Source organism: Miscanthus floridulus, chromosome 5 (genome assembly GCF_019320115.1).
Source record: "Miscanthus floridulus cultivar M001 chromosome 5, ASM1932011v1, whole genome shotgun sequence".
Lineage (NCBI taxonomy): Eukaryota > Viridiplantae > Streptophyta > Magnoliopsida > Poales > Poaceae > Miscanthus > Miscanthus floridulus.
In genome coordinates, this window is record NC_089584.1 from 86,383,153 (window position 1) to 86,389,152 (window position 6,000).

General features: G+C 46.5%; 1 pseudogene; it reads right to left on the bottom strand.

Moving 5' to 3' along the window:
• Positions 1-2,654: 2,654 nt before the first annotated feature.
• LOC136452515 (polygalacturonase-like) lies at positions 2,655-4,134 on the bottom strand (annotated as a pseudogene).
• Between the last annotated feature and the right edge of the window lie 1,866 nt (positions 4,135-6,000).

Consider the following 6,000-nt stretch of genomic DNA (forward strand, 5'->3'; position numbering starts at 1 on the left):
ACCTACACATGGTTTTTATTGACTTGGTGAAGGCTTATGATAAAATACCAAGGGATGTTATGTGGTGGGCTTTGGATAAATATAAAGTCCCAACAAAGTATGTTGGGCTCATTAAGGACATGTACAACAATGTTGTGACTAGAGTTCGAACAAGTGACAGAGACACGGATGACTTTTTGATTAGGATAGGACTACATCAAGGGTCAGCTTTGAGCCCTTATTTGTTTGCCTTAGTGATGGATGAGGTCACAAGGGACATACAAGGGGACATCCCTTGGTGTATGCTTTTCGCGGATGATGTAGTGCTAGTTGATGAAAGCCGGACAGGAGTGAATCAGAAACTGGAGTTATGGCGGGAGGCTTTGGAGTCCAAAGGTTTTAGACTTAGCAGAACTAAAACTGAGTATATGAGTTGTGATTTCGGCACTACTACTCGGGAGGAGGAAGATATTAGTTTGGAAGGTCAAGTAGGGCCTAGGAAGGATACCTTTCGATATTTAGGATCAATGCTACAGAGAGACGGGGATATTGATGAAGATGTTAGCCATAGAATCAAAGCAGGGTGGATGAAGTGGCGGCAAGCATCTGGTGTCCTATTTGACAAAAGGGTACCACATAAGCTAAAAGGCAAGTTTTATAGGGCGGCGATTAGACCTGCTATGTTGTATGGTGCAGAATGTTAGCCTACTAAAAGACGACATGTTCAACAGACAAGTATCGCGGAAATACGTATGTTGCGTTGGATTTGTGGTCATACAAGAAGGGATCGAGTTCGGAACGATGATATACGTGATAGATTAGGGGTAGCACCAATTGAAGAAAAGCTTGTCCAACACCGGTTGAGATGGTTTGGACATGTCCAACAGAGACCCCCAGAGGTACCGGTGCGTAGTGGAATCCTAAGCCAGGATAGTAACGTGAAGAGAGGCAGAGGAAGACCGAAGTTGACTTGGGTAGAGGCAATAAAAGGAGACTTGAAAGGATGGAATATACCCAAAGACTTAGCCTTAGATAGGAGTGCTTGGAAGACAGCTATCCACGTGCCTGAACCTTGATTGCTTATGCTGGGTTTCAACTCTAGCCTACCCCAACTTGTTTGGGACTTAAATGCTTTGTTGTTGTTATTGTTGTTGAAAGAGTTTTAGATAAGCATATTGAATAGCATAGATATGTGCATTTTAAATAGAGGAGTCTTAGATTTAGGCTAGAGTTGAGAGGAAGGGAACAAAAATTATTTCACTCTCTTAGAGAGATTATAAAGAAAATGGCACATCAAGGTTTATATATAACTTTGGTGGCTGATTGACAATGATTAAATGGACTAATGTGGTTTATTAGTATACAAGGTGTTAGTTCATTTGGATGCAAGGATCAAGTGATCAACACCTCAAGGAAGACCCAGGAGCACCATTGAAAATCATAGAAGACACAAGAAATCCAAGACATCACGGAGGATAGGCACGTCACCAGATAACTCTGGTGCATATGAAGAACCAACACCTTCATTTCACCGGATTACTCTGATGATACCAAGGACTGAGCGCCGAAGACAAGGTTGGCTTCTAGAAGCTCTACAAAAGATTTTAGAGGGCACAGGAGAAAGGACCCTCCAACGGTCGGCACAGCTAGTCGACGTGGCATCACAAAAAGGCTCTGGTGCGGCACTGGAAACTCCGGTGCTAGTGCAAAAGTTGCAGCTAGCCACCAGCGACTATATCTGGAGGTTACCCATATGTCCGTCCATTTCAAGTGTGTTATAGGGTGCTGAAGTTGTAGGGGAGTTAAGTCTCTCATCCAAGTGCTCTAGCCACCACAAGTACTCACAAAAGATTAGATGATTAAGTGATAAGCAAAAGATACATGTTGCACTACTGAATTGGTATTGGCTCGTTGGTAGAAACACTTCTCGAGAGCGTAATTTCTTCATTCGAAATCTACATTGGGCGATCTATATATTTTTTGATCGACTTAACTTAACACAATGATGAAGTTTATTCTTCAATTTAAGGAAGTGTACAAGACTAGCTTAGCTGGTTTAGGGAACCGACTAAGCTTGCTTCTAATGGATGATTTTTCCGAAATCGCATTTTCTCCATCTAGACTCCAAACTGAACTATCTATATATGCTTTTCGATAGACTTGTGATAGGAACGCAATGGTGGAGCCTGTTACACATTTTGACAAAGTACAAAAATTCTAGGATTAGCCCCTTTTGCTTAACTAGTATGGAAACCCGGCTGTAAGTCTGTTTCTGCTGCAATTTCTAGGATTAGCCCCTTTTGCTCATATTTTGCTATCGAATTTGATCCTCTTTGCTTGCATGTGATTTTCTTGTTCCATCTTGAACTCCCCGATCATATTTTGGCTTTTAAGGGGTTTCTTTTTCTCAGTTATACTAAGATATAAGAGTAGATAGAAGATGGTATGGGGCAATGGGCTAGTTGAGATTATTGGTTCTATTCTCCCACTGATGACCCAATATTAGTTACACAGTTGAACACGGACCAACTGTTATTACAGCAGAATGGAGCACATAATCCAAGTGTCAACGCCACACCATTTAGTGCTTGTTCGGTTAATCCCCAGTTCAAACGGATCACGATTGATCCCTTTGGATTGGGAATTAACCAAACTAGCCCTTAATCTGTAACGCGTTACAGGCAACTTGGAGGCTCGACTTCGCTGGAAGCCCTGGCGTCCGCGTGCTGGCAGGTCGCCTCTGCCGGCTTTCCGCCGTCCAAGGTGAGCTTGATGTCCTTGAGGCCGATCCCGCTGCACGGGTTGCTCGCGCTGCAGTCGAACTTCACCGCCACCTTGGACGCCGACGTCCCCTGGATGTCCGTGTACCTCACGTCGCTGATCTTCACGGCCGAGCTCTGCACCGGTGACGCAAGCAAAACAAAATTCTAATCTAAGCAGCTATACATACGAGTCATGCCTGCGAGCTGCTCGATCGAACTGCTTTTGTGTCCATGCATGCATGTCTGTGCCGCACGCGCGCGCGAACCTGATGGGGGCAGCCCGCGCCGCCGCCGTGGTTGGGGCAGTAGCTCTGGTCGATGATGATGGGGTTGCGCACGTCGTGCATGAGCGCATGCTCGAAGACGACGCCGCGCACGTACGCGCCCTCCACCTTGGCCCGCGCCCACGTCTTGATCCGCAGCCCGTTCTCGGTGCCGACGAAGGCGGCCCCCATCACCGTCACGTTCTCCACACCGCTCTCCTCGCTCTCCCTTCCCCAGGCTCCCTATGCTGGACGCCACCGGACCCAAACCATCACACATGTGACGACGACGACTGTGTGCTCAGTCCACTACGTACCTTATGCCATGGCCCGGGCCGTAGCTGACGTGCTCCACGCGCAGGTTGGTGGTGCCGGGGCCGACGGAGACGCACTCGTCCCCGGTCTGGATGCTGGTCCGGGTGACCGTGACCTGGGACGAGGCCTGCACGTGGATCCCGTCCGTGTTGGGGCTGCTTCCCGGCGCGACGATCTGTACGTCTTGCACCGTGACGCCCTCGCAGCCGTCGATCACAACGTGGTACAACTTGCTGTCGACCGAGGTCAGGCCGCTGATCACCACGTCCCTCGAGTTCAGCACCTTCAGCGACTAGCGACGCACCAAGTCGATCAAGAGGAACACTTTATATTTGTGGTGTCATGCATGTTTGCACTTCAGCATGCACTTGCAAGAATAAGATGCATGTGATGTAATATGGCAACTCACTGTTGCTCCACTGGGGCACTCGCCGTGCCTGGCAGCCTTGCACGCCCACAGCGCCTCGCCGCGGCCGTCGACGGTGCCGCCAGACACGGTGAGGCCGTCGACGTGGTCGAACACGATCCAACCATCGTCCCCGCCTGATGGCGCAACAAGCGTACCATCGACCTGAAGCGTCACCCTGCTGGAGCATGGGCCAGTGAAGGCCGCACGGCTGAGCAGGAAGTGCCCGTTCGGCACGTGCACGGCCGCCGGCTCCCGTGATCGGAAAGCGGCGGACCAGGCACTGGCGAACGTGCCGGACGTCGGGCTTCGCTCCGAAACTGGCGACATTGTACGCCGCTTCAGCTGCACCTGACAAAACGTAGCAAAAGAGCAGCAGCGCTAGGGAATAAGCGTTGATGCGAGCCATGATGCATCAAACACGTCGACGTTCTTGTTGCAGTCCTACCCATACTGGCGGGCAGTTCCCTTCATCGGCCTTGATTTATAGAGCAGAGCTCATCGTCTGAATGAGGATGGGGATGGGGTGCATGCGATGCAAGGGCTTGCAAGATTTGTGGTGAGACTGGCTAGCAAGAGCGGCACGTAACACGATATATAGGTGCTTGTTTCAAGTTCGGTGATACAACGAGGGCTCGCGCTCAGCAACAACGAGCTCGTCAGCAGATTGCTTAAGCGGCGGAGTACATCATAACTTGAGCTTGACCCCTGACGGATACAAGCTGCATCCTCAAAAGAAATGGGACAGCATGGGAGGGCACCGTGCTACAAGTCCGCAACTACCACTGGTGAGAACCGAGCTTTACTTCCGGTGGGAAACCCCCTCTAGTCCCAGTTCTCCACCTGGGAGCAAGCATCCGGGACTAAAGGGGGGGTCCTTTAGTCCCGGGTCAGGAACCGGGACTAAAGGAGGACCTTTAGTCCCGGTGGGTAACACCAACCGGGACTAAAGGTGCCTCCTGACATGCCACGATGGCCGACACCTTTAGTCCCGGTTGGTAATACGAACCGGGATTAAAGGTTTTTTTCTTTTTTCTTTTCTTTTCATTTTTTTGTTTTCTTTTCAAAATAGGTTTTCGAAGTCGTATTGTACGCTGCTAATTATACATTTATACGCGCATATAGTATGTTTCGGTTCAAGCACAATAAACGTATTAAATCACACAATTCAAGCATAGAAATATATATATATATATATATGCATGCATGCGTCATATATATATTTACATGCATGCTTGCATATGTGTATTTTACATTATATTATTTCATGTGCATATATTACAAAAGATTGCATTATATTTGTTGTGACATAACAAGTTTCCTCTCATCCTTTAGCTTGGCTTCAATGGCAGTGTTGGGTCGAAGTAGAACTCGCCCTTGAAATCGATGACCTGCTCATTAAAAAATCCGGCTATAGACTCTTGAATTGCTTTGATTTGGTCTTGCCGTATGACCTTTTCCTCCAACCATCGAGTCTACAGGTTTGAATTAAAGGAAAATAAATTAATATATGTATATATATATATATATATAAAGACATAGTAACACAATCAATAATAATAATTAAATGAATATATAGTGTATTTTTAACGTACTTTGAGTCTCTCTGTAGGAGTTCTTTGGGAGAGCACCTTGATAAACTTGCAAACATAGTAACCACAGTAGTTGTTCCCCTGTTCCTGCCTCAGACACCACTTTACGAGAAAAAGATTTGTCATCCAATCTGGTGATCCGGTGAAAGCTATATGTTTAATTAATAAAGATGATGCGATTCAGGGGACTTACTTTCAAAGGGATTACATTCAGTGGCGCTTTGCATTTTTCCATGTGTTGCTTCTCAATAAAGGTTTTCCAAACACTGCCCAATAAAAAATTTGCCACGTCATCAGATATAGTTAATCATCATGTTTGTGTGTATATATAGTTGCTAGAGATCCCGAAATTACCTCTGGATAATATCTATCATATCTTGGTAGTCTTGTTGTGGTTTTCTCATCGAGTCATAGATTATCAAGTGACTTTTCACCAGATCGATGTCCATCAATATCCAGTGATTGCTGCATGTGTTTATAGGATATAACGCATAACACTCATTAATTAACTAGAATCAACATATGAGCCATTAAGGATATGATCGACATGATTAACACTCACTTGAAGTTATAGGGAAAGAGTATATCCTTCTTGTGGCGTTGGTTCACTAAGAAGTTCATGAGGTTACTCTCTGACTCAGACTTCCAATTAGTCTTTGGAGTAATTGGGTCTTTGAATACTA